Source organism: Phasianus colchicus, chromosome 9 (assembly GCF_987193195.1).
Source record: "Phasianus colchicus chromosome 9, bPhaCol1.hap1.1, whole genome shotgun sequence".
Classification (NCBI taxonomy): Eukaryota; Metazoa; Chordata; class Aves; order Galliformes; family Phasianidae; genus Phasianus; species Phasianus colchicus.
Window position 1 is genome coordinate 17,232,418 of NC_143444.1, and position 17,924 is coordinate 17,250,341.

Below are 17,924 nucleotides of genomic sequence, written 5' to 3' on the forward strand. Positions count from 1 at the left end.
CCATGTACTTAAAGATGTGTGATTATCTGCTTCAGTACTTTCCCTGGCTCTTCCTACCCTCCCCTTGGAATTGCACGTGCTATGCATTCCCTTTTCCCCTCTTCTGAAGCGCCAGTTGTCTTCATGAGCTCTCAGTGACAACTGCTCACACCTCTGAAGTCGCCTTATCACCTTCTCACTCTAGCGTGAAATCCTATGGGCCTAGTAAATCTAAAGAAAATCTAATTTATCACAGCAGTCCCTAATTTACCAATTTGTCTCCCTTGAATCCCTGCCCTTTTGAACCGGAGCTTGCCATCACAGCCATTAATCTGAAGGGCTGGCAGTGAACGCCAGTTTCTTGGCGTCCCGTCAGGGCTGCTCCCCAGGGCAGAGCGGCCACCTCCGCGTTTTCTCCTTTCCCCTTGCTGCCGCTTTGCTCTGCGTTTCCCGCTCCGCTCTCTCGTTGCCCTGTCACATCGTTTGCCAGCCGCTGCTTGTTGCAGGACTGCCTCTTTTGTGCAGCTCCTTCAGCGTTTGACCTAGTTTTCCACTTTCTGTGGGAAAGGCACCGCTAAGCAGCAGGCGCTTCGGCTTCCCGCTCCCCCGCGCCCCGGGAGCCCGGCGCAGGTGAGGGGAGGCCACGCCGGGGCGGGAGGCGGCCGCGTTCGGCGTTTCGCCTTTTGAAGAGATCTGCTAGGAGTTTCTCCTCACGCCCACGGACGGCATTTCCCGCTTGCGCTCTCAGCGCTGCCGGGGACGACCCGAGCCCGACGGCGCGGCGGAAGCCGCGCGGCGATAACGGTGCCGCTCGCGCCGCCGGCGGGAAGGCGAGCGAGGTCGCGACCCCGCACCTCACTGCGGGAGGGGCGGCGCCGGAGCGGGAACGGCGGGGGAACGAAGGGCGCGTGCGCACTCCGCTCCCCGGGACGTGGGTCTCCGTGTACGGTATGGGGGGGCGGGAAGCTTACGCGATGACGTCATGACGCTGCGCGCAGGACGTAACCCCGGCGTGACGCACAGCCCGGCGAGCCCGTGAGTTTCCCGTTATGCTTTTTTTTTTTTTTTTTTAAATGCCCTCCCCCCGCTCCCCTCCCCCACCGCCGAGGGGAGGGCAGGGGGCGCGCGGGCGGGGAGGCCCGGGGCCGAGGCGAGGGCCGGGGCCGAGGCCGAGGCGGGCGCGGCGGGTCGGGCCGGCCGCCCTAGCGGCGGTTGGCGGGCGGCCGTCGCCTCCATCCTGCTGCATCGGGAACATGGCGGCCGCCTCCGGCCCGTTGCGGCTCCCCGGCTCGGCCGCAGCCGCCCGCGCGGCGGTAAGTGCCGGGCCCAGGGCGGCGGCGGCGCGGCGGGGAGAGAGCGCGGCGGCCGCGGAGTTCCTCCGCCGCCCCACCGCCTCCTCCCGGCCCCGCCGGCGGCACCCGGCCCTTCCCCGGGCCGGCGAGCGGCCTCCCGGTGCCCCCGGCCGGGCCGGACACAAAGGGCCGTGCGAGGAGGGCTCTGCGCGGTCACATGAAGCGGCGCAGCCAGTGAGCGCGGGGCGGGGGGAGCGGGCCGCCGCCATTGCCAGGCGCGGAGCGGCGGGGCGGCCTCGGCGGGGCCGGGGGAGGCCGCGGGCCGGGCGGCAGGTAACGGCGGGCGGGGGGAGGCCGCGGCTGGCGGGTGGCCGGGGTCGGCCCGGGGGCTCCGGCGGGCCGCGGTCCCGCCGGCTCCGGCCGCGGAAGCTCGCCGCCCCGCCGCGCTCCGGCCGGCCCGGTGACGCGCGGTGCTGCCCGCTGCCTTCCTCCTCGCCTCGGAGCGGGGCGGTCGCCGTGGGATGTCAGCTTGTGCCGGTCCCGGCCTCGCCGCCGGCGAGGCCGAAGTTAGCGGGCACCCGGGCCGTGGGGCGGGGGCTTCCGAGCGAAGTTTGTGTTACGTCGGGCTGCGGCGGTGAGCATCACCCTGCCCGGCAGCGCTTATCGCGCGAAACCTGCGGGCTTCTCTGCCGTCGTGTCTCCGCGTACAACCTTTAGTTTATCTGAAGTTCTTGCACTGGGGTGACGTGGGCGATATAAACTGACAAGTCATGGTGGTAATGAAAAACAAACTCTGTACATCCAAGCAGGCTTCCATCAGTGCTGTAGAACTCTGGCCCTTTAAGCGAGATCTCACCTACGGTCACGTTCTGATTCCGCCTCCCCTCCTTCCTAGCACGTAATTAAGTTATGAAGATTGTGTCATGGAACTTCGCTCTGAGACTCATAAGGGGAATGAACACGCACCAGGTTTTAGGAAGAAGCCATTTCGTGTTGTGTAGCTTAATGAACTGTCACACGGACAAACACTTGGAGAGGTTTGTGTCCTGGAGATAAGGATCTCTGGAATTCCATCAGGGGATTGTACCTCTTACTGAGAAGCTTAGGCAGTGCATTTTTAAAATAAAAGTTGCAAAATATTTTTTTCATTCAAATTATGAAACAAGGCTTTAACTGAAGCATTTTCACATTTAGGAGGTACATCTAAGTTTTGACAACTTAACGTGCTTCTTCTGTATAAAATCCTTTGCTGCCTGACTTGTGTGAAGCAGGTGATTTGAGGGCAGAGCACATGAACTGATTAGGCAATGCAGAATAGATCCTGAGGAGCTTTTAATGGGTCACTTACATGGAGAGAAAATGCAGCAATTTCCTTATTGGAGTGGGGGTTTAAGTTGGGTGCATGGAAGAGCAGTGCAGTGTGACAATCCTATTACACCGACTTACCATCAAAGCTGATGATGCAGTCCTGTCTAATATGACTGCAGAGGGATGCAGCACAGAGTTATGCATGAATAATAGCTGAAATAGGAAGAGCCTTCAAAACGTTGTATTTAAAATAGTTTCTTGCAACACCTAGCACTACTTCAAATAGAGGTTTCTTCTTATTATTTTAAAACGTAGGCAGGAAACGTTTGGGGGGTAGGAGGATGTTAATTTCACCAGTAAACACCTTCCTTTTTTACAGAAATAACTTTTCTTTTGTTGTTTTTTGTCATACTGAAAATAGTCCTTGGCAATGTCATTTAGCAAAATCAGGACAAAAGTGTATTACTTTGATTTTTTTTTTTTTCTGGAATCTTGTGAAATCCAGCATCTCTTCTGCAGTAACACGTGAAAGTATGTGCCTAGGAGAATGCCTGTAAAAGTTTGTGAGTGAATGTTAAAAGTGATCAGTATGACCTTGAAATCTCAGGAGGTGACCTGAGCTGTAGGAAGAAACCCTGTTGACTTGAAGCATCCTTGTGAAGTTAATTATCAGAGCAACAATTGATTGAAGCAGGAGCATCAGCAATTGAATTAACAGGATGTTAAACAGTAGTGGCAGTGCCTTCCACTTTAAAATAACAGTGCAGGCTGAGTTTCAGTACGGACAGCTGGGTTGCCAGTGGAGTTCCTGGTGGGATGGTTTGTGCTTACACTTGTATGTGCTTGCACAACGTACTTGTGCACAAACTTTCTATTTGTAGAGCCTTCTGCAGAAAACAAATGGAAAGAGAATAAGATTCTTTCTAGTAATAAAGCATATGCATGTTCTCATGCCTCTGTTCACTTTGAACGCTTGCTGTTTTTTTACCAGCTTGCACAAGAAAGTCAGCAAAGCAGCTCAGCAGTGAAAACTGGAGAAAATGCAGTGTAGTTGTGTCACTTGCTTTGCAGTTCCCCTGAGGTTGGTTTGGCTGAGGGTTCTCTGATGTTGCAGTCTGGCCTGGTTGGTTTGGCTGGTCAGGAGCTCACTGTCAATACATTATTATATTTCATAACAGCTTTTTGTGTTCTGCAACCTACATATGATGCCACTTTTAGAGGGCTACCTGTTGAGATTATTGCTTTTAATTCCCTCTATTATTTCAATCCCAAATGCACCACTGTAATGCTATAGTTATTTTAAGCCAGACTGAACTGATTTCTTATGTTCTATGCATTTTGATATTTGAGAGATGGGTGAAAACATTTAGTAAAATTAGGTTATATCTGCACAAAGTTGCACTCAAATTGACTTGCAAACTGATTCAGGATGGCAGAGCCTCCAAAGCATAATTCCTTCTGTTGAAATTTGTGTCCAAACATCTTGAGAACATGAAGAAATTCCTGGTAAAACAAAGCAAAACAAGTCTTCCTTCTCTCAAAATATGTTCATGTATCCTCCTTTTTAGCACTCTAAAAAGAAGCAGATTTTTGATAGTGAGCCTTTTTCCTTGCTACTTTTTTGGGATGTAGATGCAAACTTCATACAGCTGCTGGCAAAAGAGCTTAAGTTACCCAAGGAAGCTATGGATGTTGGTTGTTCTGGTTGATACACTTAGGTACTACTGGGCTAACTGGGTTAAAGGTTTCTGCATAGCTTATGGTCAGGAAAACACCCTTTTAATGCTTAATTAAGGAAGAAGTCTTATGCCTGTATGCAACGTGTCTCTTAAATCAAAACTTTGCTGGTAGCAAAGAATTCACACAAGCAGGGATGGTAACTGTCATGCCCACGTCGTTCACTGCATTGTAGAAAAGGCTTCTTTCTGCTGTATGAGGATGTGAAATAGGCACTGGGATTTCCCTCCCTGCTGAAATCATCCGAAATGGACCCCAGTGTGGTACATCTCTACAATACAGTACTGTTTATGCATGATTTCTTTAAGTCGCAGCTGTCTGTCAAAAAGGGCCACGTAACGAGTGTGCACTGACTTGGAATGTGCACTTAAAAAAAAAAAAATGGAGAGAACATGATGGTCACAGGATCGGTCACGTTACCTTGTGTGCGATGCCTTTAATCCTGGGGTAAAGTCTACCCATAATTCTGTTGCATTCACTCATAAATCTTCGCTGAAGGAGAACAAGGTTTTAAAAATTCTGAAGTAAGGAAAAAAAAAAACAAACAAATAGAAACGAGTATCTTATTGTGCTGCATTTCTGTCATTGTCCAACCGCACCGAGCAGCTGCTGGGTTGATAAGTTGTTACTGCAACGCCCTTAAGTTGCCAGTGAGGTTGAGGGGGAGAAGGGGAATTAACAGTGAGTGTACAACTGTCTTGTTTTTGTTATGCTAAACATTAACTGACTGTTTCTTAGCAAGCTTGGGACTATAGAGTGCGCTTCCTCCAACCAGGGTGATTTGTGATGCTGTTGGTTGGTAGGGGAACTGCTGTTCTTAAAGGTGGCTAAGCGCAGCTACTAGGAAAGATAGATCTCTAGCTGGTCTTATCACTGATTGACACTGAGTGCTTAGTCTTGCATACAATTGATTAGTTGAAGAATGATGGATTATGTAAAAATTTAGTATTTCTTGAAACTTAATCCACAGTACAGAGTCTGCTTAAATCAGAACAAAGGTCAGATCACAGGGCTTGTGAACATTTCAGGCCTGTGTCAGTGTGTAGTAATGATTTTGTATGACTGACATTGCAAGTTGGATATGTTCTGTACTTATACAAACTTTGGAGTTGAAGATGTATTGTGTTTTGGGGGAATTCCAGGTGTTATAGTGACTGGTCCAGTTGGAGCTGAAGACTAGAACTGGTCATTGCAGCTCTCCCATTTTCTGGGCTGATGGCTGGCACTGCCCTGTAAGAATGCTTTCCCAAAAGAGTGGTAGAACACAAGCAAAGTAATATGCAAATTATAGATCATGTATAGTTTTAAATACTTTATTTACATCCTTTTGCGCGATCTTTCCTTTTTTAACTCATGAAGAGTGAGGAATTCCTTACCATGTGATCATAGTAATGTTGAAGAGTCGTAACGGAATGCTTCCTACCTGTCTGCTGAATAATGAGCTGTTCTTTATCCCATCCACCTTTCCAGTTCTTCTTCTTCAGGGGGACAGCGGTGGGCATTCCACTCAAGATTTCTTTCCAGTGCAGACATCCAGCAGGAGGTCAGAGGTCTGCTTTGGGAAAACTGTTGCTGCTGTCTGCTTGTAAAGCATGGTGGTGCAGTAATGGCTCTGTGCTGCTGGTAGGAAGTGGCGGGTATCTGTTTCTTGTCTGGCAGGCAGCAGGCTGGTGGGGGGTGGGTTGGTTTTGTTTGGTTTTGGTTTTGCCTCTTCTGCTTGGTATTTTGCTGTCTTTTTTTCCTCTCTTTTTTTCTTCTTCTTTTTTTTTTTTTTTTTTATCTTTGGCTTTGTGCTTCTAGTGTCAGTCCTCTGAGTGTTTCTGCTGTTTGCTTCTGATTTACACAGCTTTTCTAGCAGCATTGTTATCCAGTTTGAAGTAATTCTTTCTTTCTCTTTTTACAAAAGCCCTTAATGTTTACAGTGTTTGCTGCTGATATCTTTCTTCATCTTCATACCCAGGCATAAGCAGCAGCTTCCTGGCTGCAGAGGTTCAAACACCATCTCACCATTATCATTATATTAAAAATATATAGCTTTTCAATCGAAAGAGGCAGGAAAGTCATAAAATGTAAGTCCTTTAACTAGGTTTCCATGCACCTAAACAATGCTTGTAGTTTACTGAAGAGTTTACAGTATTTGTGATTATTTCGTTTGCATAGAAACTGTAACTGCTCTTAGGGAGTCTGTGCCCCTCTGATAACCGTCAAGAAGGAAAGAGGGAGCATTTTCTTATGAAAGCTTTTTTTTGTTTGCTCAAAGTTGAGTTGGTATTAGAAGTATACTTTCATATATATTCTTATCTATTTTTGCTTGAAAAGTTCCGGTATAAATAACTTTGTTTCTTCCCACAGAAGGGCTGGTTTTTGTGCAGTACTTGTTGTGAACGTCTCTTCTCTGAGACAGCCCGGAGTGTTTGTGCTGTCAGCGAGTGGGAAGCACCAGCTCTGCAGCTGGCTGTGCAGTGGGTACTCATCCTTCCTGCTCACTTCCTTTTTGTTTGTGTTTTTTCTAGATCTTCCTAGATTTTCACATACGTTTAGGCATGAGTGAAATCAGTCTTTTCTTGAGCAACGCTTTAAAAACAAAGAACCTGTTGCATGTAGAGAAAGCAACTGTAATGCATAAAATTTATACCAAAGGTTAGAGCTCTGAAAGTGCTGCAGAAACAGTTTTTTGTCTTCTGTTAACTTGAAAACAAAACACCAGTTATTGCCTCCTTCTCGGGTACTTACTAACAGAAACAAATTATGATAGTTTTTTTTCTGGGGAAAAGGAGAGAGGATAGGTGCTGGGACCATGTAATGGTGAATGAACCGAGATGAGCTGTGAGCAGCAGCCTTGGAGGCTTTGGAGCAATTACAGAGTAGGAAAGAGTGCTCTTTGCCTCATGTGCAGACTGCAGTGCAGGTGAATGTGAGGTGGAATGGTTGCTTGTGGGGTACATAAACCAAAGAAGACACTAAAGACAGCGTGTTGGAATTTTCTACATCTTTGTTTTGGAGAAGCCTCAGAAGGTTATTTTGTCTGGCTTGTTAAGGAGTTTGGACTAGCACTTGTGTCCGTGTCCTTATAAAGCCTTGAATGTGCTAGATGGTGGTGACACACGTAGTGATGAGAAACGATAGGCTTTTTCATGAGCTGCTTCAGCAGTGACTCTTATGGACATTTGTGTGCTGCAAATTACTGGCCTCTGTTCCCATGCTTTTCAGGTGGTGAGACTTAGTGGGTAAGTTCACCATGATTCTGTGTGGCAGAAACTGAGTGTGGGTTAGAGGGTCCCTTTTCTTCCCCAGTGTGCACGAGGTTTGGAAAAGAGGGCAGCTTGCCCACAAAAATCTTCTTTCCCAGTTTTACCAGTCTGCTGTGATAGATAGTTGCTGCTTGCCATTGTACCAGTAGAAATGTGTGTTAACAGGCATTATTTATTTCTTCTGAAGAAGGAGGGGAACCAAAAATAGAAGAGCTGCTTGGGAGAAACCATTTGAGTTACTGTATAACAGAAGTGTCCTACTATTTCCAAAAATACCACACAGGTACAGCGATAACGCGTTTTTAGAAATGTCTAAGAGAGGAAAAGCTCTCCCATTTCAATCCTCTAGAGAAAAAAGTGATTGCAGCCTTCTTGAAAGAGATCCTTCAACACAGATGGTTCTTTAAATGTTGAAATGAGTAGTGGGAATTGAGAAGTGTAGTACTCTCTTGTGTTCTGCATCTCTGCCCTTGATTCATAGTTCTGTACGGTTTGTTTGTCTGGAGATGGGTTGATTTCATCGTTCAGTTATATAAAAATTCGTTAATATTGCATTTCTGAGCCTACTGGAGGTCTAACACAGGTGAACAGAGAAAGGTATGCAGGTGGTACTATAGCAAGGTTTCATTTAAAAATAAAAATAAAATTGAGATGTTAGTTTTGGTGATCATTTCAGGAGTTGTATGTCCGTGTTCCTCTTATCTATCCAGATAGATGTTTATAAGCATTCATATAGAGACAAGCAATTCAGATCCTCTTATGTTATTTTCCCACGTAAGAGCCTTGTGTTATGGAGCAAGATTCAATGTTCTAAATTAATACCATGTCTAGGATCATTTATTGGCATTTAGAAAAACTGGGAAGATGTGCAAGTTCTGTGATCTCTTCAGAAATCCAGCAAAATGCATGAGGGATTTAGAAGGATGGATTTGTACTTTTGCATGCAAAGCACTGCTGTGTTCCAGCTGAAAATTTCCTAATAGTGTTTGGAGTGTTAATGGGGAATTGTTTGGTTTTGGCTTGTTAAACCATTTAGGGAAAAGTGGTTTTGTTCATTTTCTGTGACATGATCGTTTTGATATTTAGGATGTTGGGTACTGCTTTAGTTGAAATTGTATTAAATGTATTTCAAATAAACTTAGCTTTAGGTTCACCTAGTAAGCTGATTCTGAAGCGTACTGGTGCCTACCGTTTTCAGGGGGATGTAAATATACCAAAGAGGAAAGATTGGAAGTGGTCCTTTGTTTTGTGGTTTCCATAATCTTAAAGCAAGATCTGACAGCTTAATAATATTAATGTTAGGGCCCAGGGTAATTTTATTCAAAATTATCTCCCTGCAACTTTGCTTCTTTTCCTCCAAATAGTTTTGTCTTTTCTTTCTTATTTTCCTCCTTTTTTTTTTTTTTTTTTTCCTACAGTAAGTCATTTGGAGTGCCATCTTCAGCAGGAAGAAGCTTAGTGTTGTCCTTTTTCTTCATGACTTCTGTCACTATTGATTCATTAGCATTTCTTCCTGATCTTGAAGGAGATTTTTGCATTCAGATGTGAAAATCAAAGATGTATGATCTTAATCAACAACTTATTTAAAAGAATGCATAAATATTAAAATACGACTGTGAAGCATAACCTTTTGTTACCACTGCTTTAATTCAGAATTCACACTTTGTTTTTAATAGGGCAGCCCTTCCAGTTGAGTAAAAAACCCAAAAAACTTAAGAACACCAAAGTCAAACTCCTCTCTCCTTTAGTCTTGTCCTCATGACAATCTGAGTGGTTTATGACAACCTATACCTCATTAAAAAAAAAAAAAAAAAGACACAAATATTGTATTGTTTTCCTCTAAATATTGTGAATTCCCAGCGACTTTCTGATAGGCCAATGTAGTCAAGGAATGGGTTTGGTTAGGGTATTCCCAAGCCTAGTTTTTGGAGGAATTTCACTCTTCTTTGCTGGAATTTCCCTGATTTTGTTTTAGTTGTCCTTTCAATTTGCTTTTGTGAATCTAGGAGAAAGATGCAATTTCTTAAATGAAGTCTTAGTACTACCTTGTGTATTTCTGTACTTGTAACAACATTCTGGAGTGTAATTCTTGGCTCTTATTTTCTGTGTTACTTAAAGTTGATTAAATAGGAAGCAATCCAGTTCTAAGCATTTTTGTTAGAATTGCTCTGGCGAAGTCTACTCCTTTATGTTGTACATAATATTAAGGCAGAGTACCTCTCTCGTGCATTTAAGCCAGAATAATTCACATTTCATAGGATGGTTTGGATTGGAAGGGACCTTTAGGATTATCAATTTCCTACCCCCTGCGATAGGCAGGGATTTATTGATATTCTTTAAGCATTTACTCTTGCTTGTAGTTTCTACAGTGTTCTAGATGAAAACAAATATGAAACAATGGAGCTAAGCTTGAAAATCTAAGTGTGTATGTTTATAAAACTTGCAGTGATTTTGAGGTGTGTCAGTTAATATGTATGAATTGTTTGCAAGAAGTATTATCAGATCTCTTTTTAATTGTGGATGTGCAAGACCAATAGCAAAGCTTCCTTAAATGAAGGTGAGCACTTTCATTTGCTTTTAGGAAGTTTTTAATTTGTGCAAATTAAATAAGCTATTTACTTGCTAGGAGAAATATATTTTTCTTTTGTTTATGTTCTTTTTTAAGGAGCAAGGTAGGCATGGGAAACATACAGGTTTCTTAGCTCAATTAAAGAACTGTCATTGTGTCTGTATTCTGAAATGGAGTGGTTATACATGTAACTGCTGCCAAATGTAGTGATGTTTCATAATGATGATTGTATGCGACCTTAGCCACTGCAAATTCAGTTCTGTGGTCTCCTGTAACTCAATGTAAAGCCTATAAAATAGGCTTAGAGTATGGTCTCGTGTCTCTCTTGTTCCTTGAGCTACTGTAGAAAATTTGGTTGGAAAATCTGTTTTCATTAGGAAAAGTGAACTTAAATGGCTGTATACCAGAACAATGACAGGAAAGTCTATTTTATTATTAAGTCCCAACCAGACCAAGTACCTGACTGCAGCCAGTGGGCTGGCTGTGCACAGATGAGCATAACTAATGTGGTTTGCTTTCTGCCGTTGTCTTTTCTGGTTTTTTACAACTGAAAGTTTTACAACTTGAGGAGCATACCAGAAGAATAGATTTCTGTAGGCAGAATTAGAGTAATTTGCTACTGTAATCTGTCATATGGAGACTTATATCATGAGGTCAATATTTCATATGAGCAGCAATGTTTGTCTTGTGACTGTAATGGAATATTAAAGGAGGTAAAGAATAAGTAGCCAAACACTCAGACTATAATGGTTTTTCTTCTCTGTGGCATGCCAGGTATGCTATGACCTTTTGACTGTAGGTGCTGCCTCACTTTATTGGCTGTGCACCTGTAAGGCCAGGTAGTGGAAACTAGGCCAAATGTGTACCCAAACAGTGGAGAGAAACCCTGAATACTTAGTGCATGCAAAGGGAGGCAAGGCTCCACAAACATTTAAAGGGTGAGAGTTTGAAGAGAGTGGCATTTATGTAAGCGATGGACAGCGTTGGAAGCTTGATGTGCTGCCAGACCAAGAGTGAGCATTGAGTAGCTCAATGAGGAATGGGGTTTTACTTACTTGAAAAACAATTTTCAGCACCTGCTATAGAATGACAGAATGGTTTGAGTTGGAAGGCACATCAGTCCACCCCTGTGCCACCAAGCAGGGCACCTTCTACCAGATCAGGTTTCTCAAGATCCCAGGACCAAGAGCAGTCCTCTGTCTTCATAAAGCAGGCTCCTGTGGGATGGAGGCTTTACACTGCTCGTGTGTGTCTCCTCAGAGTGCTCTTTGATATGTCATAAGGAATGGAATGTAGAAAGCAAAGTGTTTCGTATCTTCTTTTCGAATTTGATGAGCAGTAGTTGAATCCTATTGTATAATACATGTTTTTAAATGTATATTTTATTTGGACAAAACTATTGCAGGAAGACTGCTGGTATTGCAATATATGTATTTAGATGAGTATTGGTAGTAGTTTTCTCCTTCCTGGAATGCTGCTTACAGTGGCAGCTTGGCTCTCCAATAAGCCATTGGAGAGCCAAGCTGTGGTGCTTATGGACACTAATGCTCCGGAGTGTCTGCTCTGTCCTCTGCTGGAGGTTGTCATCATAGGGATATCAGAATAAAATGTCTCAGCCATACCAGCTCATCGATCAGCATAAACCTGTGAGATACTTGCTATGAGTTTATAAGCACGGTTTTACAAATATTTATGGCAATCTCGGTGCATGGAATCTCCAGAGAAATATTGTGAAGATTTTTCATGTTCGCACACTCCCACGAAGGCTCCCAGCATGAGATTCCCTTTCCTATCACTGTCTATGGGAGATAGAAATGCGCCTTGCCAGATTCAGCAGGCTTTAGAGCTTGTGATCATAGCTCAGCTGTGCGTTCAGCTAGAATAGACCTGTGAGGAGTTGCATTTGGAATTAGGGCCCTGGTTATTAGGGGATATTCATGCTCAATTCCTGTAGGTAACTTTCAGAAACACTCATTTAGTCTTTTCTTCCATTACTGTTATGAAAGGAGTCTGTATTTCACTTTCTTATTAGAGCTCTCCCACCGTTGCTTGCTTGTTTGCTTTGAAAGTGTCATAAGAAGAAGGGTTTTTTTTTTGAGAGGGGAGTGGAAGTCAGAGAGCTGAAGTACATCTCTGTGAAGAGAAACTCGAGGAGCTGGAGCTCTTCAGCTTGGAGAAGAGACAGCTCTGGGGAGACCACATAGCAACTTCCCAGCACTTAAGGGGGGGACAGGGAAGCTGGAAGGAGACCTTTAATAGGGGAGTGTTGTGGTAGAGCAGGGGGGAATGGCTTTAAACTAAAAGAAGGGGAAATACAGATCAGACATTAGGAAGAAATTCTTTACTGTGAAGGTGATGAGGCACAGATGCATCCCAGAGAAGCTGTGGGTGCCCCATCCCTGGAGGCACTCAAGGCCAGGCTGGGTGGGCCCTGGGCAGCCTGAGTTGGAGGGGAACTGCCTGCCCGTGGCAGGATTTGAGCTGCATGGACTTTGAAGTCCCTTCCAACCCAAATCTGTATGTGATTTTATGAAAGTTGTCACATTTATCAGTAATCTTGAGCTGTAGGATTTTAGGTTAAGCCTTTTATAAAAACAGCATTCCAGTCTTAAGAAAGCAAGGAAAGTGTTTCAGGTTTTGTCATTTTTAAGACTGCAAAAATGTTGAGAAGGAGTTGGAAGTGAGCAAACACTGTTTTTGTCTCAGGTTTTCTAAACAGAAAACCCAGGGAGATGTAAATCTACTAAGAAGCTGCTTTTGGCTACAGCACCTGCTTTGATTGTGTAATCTCTGTTCTGAGAAAGGTTTTTCAGTGGTTGCTCCTGTTAGGACAGAAAGCATACTGCTACCTGAATAACCTCATACTGGACCATGTTCTTACAGCCCAAGGGTTAAAATAATTAATTACCTTGCTGGTCTTGTTTCCAGTGTCCTACAAACTGTCTACGAAGTCTCTTAAATGCAGTTGTTTCAGAAGTGCACTACTGTGCTCTTTTGATTAATGTAAATGAATTTGCACAGAGTACAGTTTTAGAGAAGACAGTTAGATAAGTACATCTGACTAAAGAAAATAGTCTGGAGTGAGATATCTTCAAGTATGTAGCCAGAGAGAAAACTTGAGCAATTTTGCTGCCTTGGAGTTTAAACAGAGTTTGTAATAAGAGTTGTTGGTGTCAGAAAAGCGCTAAAGCTGAGAAGAAAATGGCTACCCGAAATCATTGTTGCTACAGTAACAACATGGCTTGACTATTAATGTGCTGCTCTCATCGTTAGGTGTGTTGTGTGAATGCTGCTCCTAGGTAAAAAGGACCTGACTGGGAACAGATTTAAATCTGCTTGGAAACCTGACAATAACCTTTAACATCTTGTTTTAGAATATGAATCTATTTATTGGAAAGACTAATTTGTAGTGAATATTTTTTTAACTACTGTTTTCTACAAAAAATGAATTACTTAATGGCTTTCAACTGTACTGATAACTCTGTTGTTGTAAAACAATTTGCAGGAAGATAAAGTACAGAGTGAGCGATCTTTCAGTAGTAAGTTTAAAGGAAAACTATGTAGTTCTGAATTATTTATTTATTATCTTGTTCTATTTATTTCCATGGAAACTACAACAGATGCAAAGAGCGCAATAATATATCTGATAGAGCAAATTCTCAGCTGCAGAACGCTGTTTTCCAACATAGTCACCACAGGTAGCAGTGCATTTTCACCAGCAGTGACAAGAGCCTGCATGCTGCGCTCAGTCTGCACCGGTGGAGGAGACCCAGTGTGGCCACTGCTGGAAGGCACCACCTCTGCATCACTGTGCTCACAACTACTGATGGGTTTCCGTCAATGTTCAACAAGCATCAATGAATGTCAGTGGATGCCATTTTTTTCCACATAGAGGAGTTCTTTGGCGCCCCTTTGCTTCATGTGCCCTTCCATGTCAGACGCCATTCTGTCAGTGCCCCTCTGCTGCCATCTGTCACACAGCAACAACACATAATGGGATGTTGGCGGGATGGTTCAGCCTCTACTGCTGTACCACCAACATACGCCTCTGACATCATGTGCTGACATAATAAAATATGAGGCACTGTGTTTGGAGCACCCCTCACAGTACTCTCATGAATTTAGTGTGCATTAATATCATGGTTTCTCAGAAGTGATTTTTATTTAACACCAGAAACCCGTTTGTTTCTCTTGTTGTTTCAAATACTTTACTGTTTTGAGTTAAAATTAGGAAATTCGAAACAGACATCCTGATTGAAGAATTAAAATTAAGGAAGGATCTTATTTAAAAGTGTAATCTACGCATCTCCTTGCATTATATTTTATTTCATAGGACTGTCAAAATAAGCATTCTGCAGTAAAATTTGCAGGTTTTTCTCTAATTGAGGAGAGCTCATTTACATTGATGAATTTCAAAGATATGTAATGAAGAGGTCAGTCAGGAAAGAGATGGGTGAAGTGCAGTAAATGTGTGAAAACAAGTTGATGCATTGCTGTGTGCCTGGGTTCCACAGGTGGTGGGCTGGGAGTGGGTATAGGTTGGTAATTGTCTGCTCTCTATAGAAGTCCAGTGTATGTGGAGTGCATTTTATAGTGTGTCAGATCCCACATGCGTTTACTTTAAATGTGCTTGTGTAGTACTTGTATTGGACAATCTTATTCCATATACTGTCTATTACAGAGCAGCCTTCTGACTTGTTTCATTGGAATCCTGCTTCATTTACTGCATCTCAGATGTGTGCTGGATATATAAATTGCAGTTTTCAAGACTGTAGAAAAATGCTTGGTATGTAAGAACAGTCATTTGGGCAGTGGGATGTTGTTGCTTTTTGTTACACAGAAAAGGATGCACCAATTTGGTGTACATAAGGCTTGAACGCTTTGTGACTCTTACGTGCAGCTTTGCCTCTGTGTGTTATTGACATTCAGGGGGCTTGGCAGAAAAGAGGACAGTTGTTACTTTAGAAATGAACTGACTGTGTTTGTGTTTTGGATTGCATTCATGTCCCTGTGTGTGTGCTGTGTATATAAAGCTTGTGTGTTGATACAGCAAAGGAATATGCAGTAATTGAGACTGGAGGAGTTCCACAGCTAAAGGGCTGAGATAGTTACCACACAGGTAATGTATTGCAGAGATTCTGCTGACAGTATAATGATGAGAGAAGTGTTCAATGTCAAGGATGATGCCAAGGTTATGTGCAGTGTCAGTAATGTGGAGTGAATCAGAGAGATGATGTCACACTGCTTTAGGCTTTTCCTGTTCGAGAGAAGCTCTTATGTTCAAGGTATATAATGGCAGGAAATCAAAAGCTAGTTTGTGTGGTCAAGGTAAATGGGCTGAAGGGTGATGGAAAACTTACGGATGTCTGCTATGCAAACTGTATTGATTTGTAGTTTAAACTGGTTGAGTGTTACAGAAGGAAGGGGAGTTGCTGCTGTGCAGCTTATTGTATGTATTATGGTAAGTACCGTTGTGAGGAGTGCCATTTGATTTAGCTGAATATTGACAGACTGAATATCAACAGTATTTAGGATATTGCAACCCAACCTTAGCAGGTGGGGAAGCTGCAGTGGGAAGTAACCTTTAGCAACAATATGTTAATATTCTTTCTTAAGATCCAGAAGTTCTTTAAACTAATGCTTCGGTTTGCTTCTGTGATGCTTTAATTTGTTGCTTACTATATACTTGTTTACTGGATAATGTGTGTAAAGCAGACAGCTCTTAAACATATCTGCTTTCTGTCCACTTGCTTCTCTGCAGATATCTTTCCATCCTGACTGTGTTGTATACATCGTTAGACACCTACTTCTGTCTGTTTAGAGATGAAGATGAAAAGTAGCCTTTTTAACTAGTAGTTGTTCCATAAGTCCAAACCCCAGTCTACCTAGAATATTTTTCCCTCTGAGAGCTTTTCCTTTTTTTCCCCCCCTCTATTTAAGTAATAGAGATTTTTGAAATAGTAATTAAATTTGTCATTTGACTTGACTGATGATAAAACATAAGCTCTTTTTTCTTGACTCAGGTAATTCTCTCTGACAACTTTTTTCCCACTGTGATAGCCCAATTGATGTTACGTTCATCTATTTGTAATCTGCTTGTTTGGACTGAAACAGCTTCCCTCTGAAGTATCATCAGTTGTGTTCCTCTCCTGCGCTGTCATACTTCTCCTTGAAGTGCTTTACAATCCCATATGGGGTGTTGTCAAAAAGCAAAACTTCTTCTCAGTAGAAAAATGAGATCAACAGTTCCACGAGAAAGCCCCACCACAGCTTTGGGAACTGTGCATGTGCTTTTTACTGCGGTGGATAGACAGAGGAAGAACTGTAAGGGTTGGGGTTTTTTTTTTTGAACTGTTTTTTCACATATAACTCAAAATCTAACAGGAGATGGAAAATGCAGGAGACAGTCTTCTGTCTTTCAGTCCCTCGCTTGCTATTGCTTTCGGTCACTGAAGACTTTGAAGGCAGAAGCATCTCCAGTGAAAGGACGTAATTCTTTGTAGGTTGTTTAGTGTTTGGTTTTGGCTTAATTTTACTTCTGGGTAATTTTTCAGATAATGGCTTCAGTCCAGTACCCTCATGCAACTATTGCAAAAATGGTGATTGTTATTTTTCCTTTACAAGTTTAACTTTGGTAGAATTGATTGTGGCATTTATAATTCGGTTGGCTAAAGTTGGAATAGCACAGGTTGACATAACTTCTACAAATTTTCCGAGGGAATTAATTTTGTGGTTTTAGAGAAGAACATATTAAAGTTCAATCAATTGTTTAACATACGCTGAATGGCTGTTAACATAAACTGAGTGGTAGTTCTGTATGCTTGTGGGTACTGAATATTTTAACATGTATCTAAAAGCATCAAAATCCCCTCTACCAGAGAGCAAGCAGCTACATTTTGTGCAGACTAGGCTATTTCTGATGACTTGCTGGAAAAAAAAAGGCAGTCTAGGTTTGTATTCAAAGAATATTCATCTGTAATGACTGATTCAGAGGAGGCTACTAGCAGTGAAGGTCTCCCCTTTATGAGGCTTCTTTTGAAATTGTTTTTTTCTTAGTAGTAGTGGGTGACCGTGCTACTGGGAGCTGCTTCTGCATTCCTTGAGGAGCTTTTTCTTCTCTGCCACATTAGATCTATTAGATTCCCATGGATCTGTGGAAGACTTCCAGAGCTGCATCAGACAGTAGAAGGAAACTTTTGCCCTTTCACTGCGCCTTCTCTCTGCCATGTTTTCGTTTAACGGATCTTAGTGCTGGGACGCTGGTGTCCTGGTGAATGTATCTGTCACTCTCAACCAAATACATCTGTTTCTTTTATCTCAGGAAGTGCTTGAGGTTATGACCACAGGTGCAATACCAGTGCTGTGTTTTTTGCATTAAGCTGCTGAAGTGAACTGTGCAGCCCCAACTTATACCAACCAAAAAAAGCTGTTGCTACAGCTTATTCTCACCTTTGTTCCTTTGTCTTCCTTGCTTCCTCTGTAATCCAAATCAGCTGTGAAGGCGAAAGCTGGTTTTCTATTACATTGGAACTTTTACTTTAAAACAACAAAATAAATGCACTTCTCTCAATTACTGCAACTATTCCAGGAGAAGGTGCTGGCTGGAAAGAATTAAGGGTGTTTTCCCAGATAGATGTAGAAGTACCTGTTGTTGTGGATCTGTTAGGGTTTTTCTGTTAAGAATAAGGACTAAGTGGTAGATAAGTGCATCAAAAGTCTTATCAGGATTACTGTAAAGGTTCCTTGTACACCTTTGCAATCTGGTGTTCCTCAGCCTTTGCAATCTAG

At 43.1% G+C, this 17,924-nt stretch overlaps 1 protein-coding gene across 8 annotated transcripts in view; it reads left to right on the plus strand.

Moving 5' to 3' along the window:
* Positions 1–627: 627 nt before the first annotated feature.
* ZNF644 (zinc finger protein 644) overlaps positions 628–17,924 on the plus strand; it is a 91,003-nt gene continuing 73,706 nt past the window's right edge. For 7 of the 8 annotated variants that reach the window (XR_016469241.1, XR_016469239.1, XR_016469242.1 and 4 more), the window contains exon 1: positions 628–1,014. The gene's annotated coding sequence lies outside the window, so the exon portion shown is untranslated. The remainder of the gene's footprint in view (positions 1,015–17,924) is intronic. The other variant, XM_090146379.1, reaches the window with a different exon arrangement.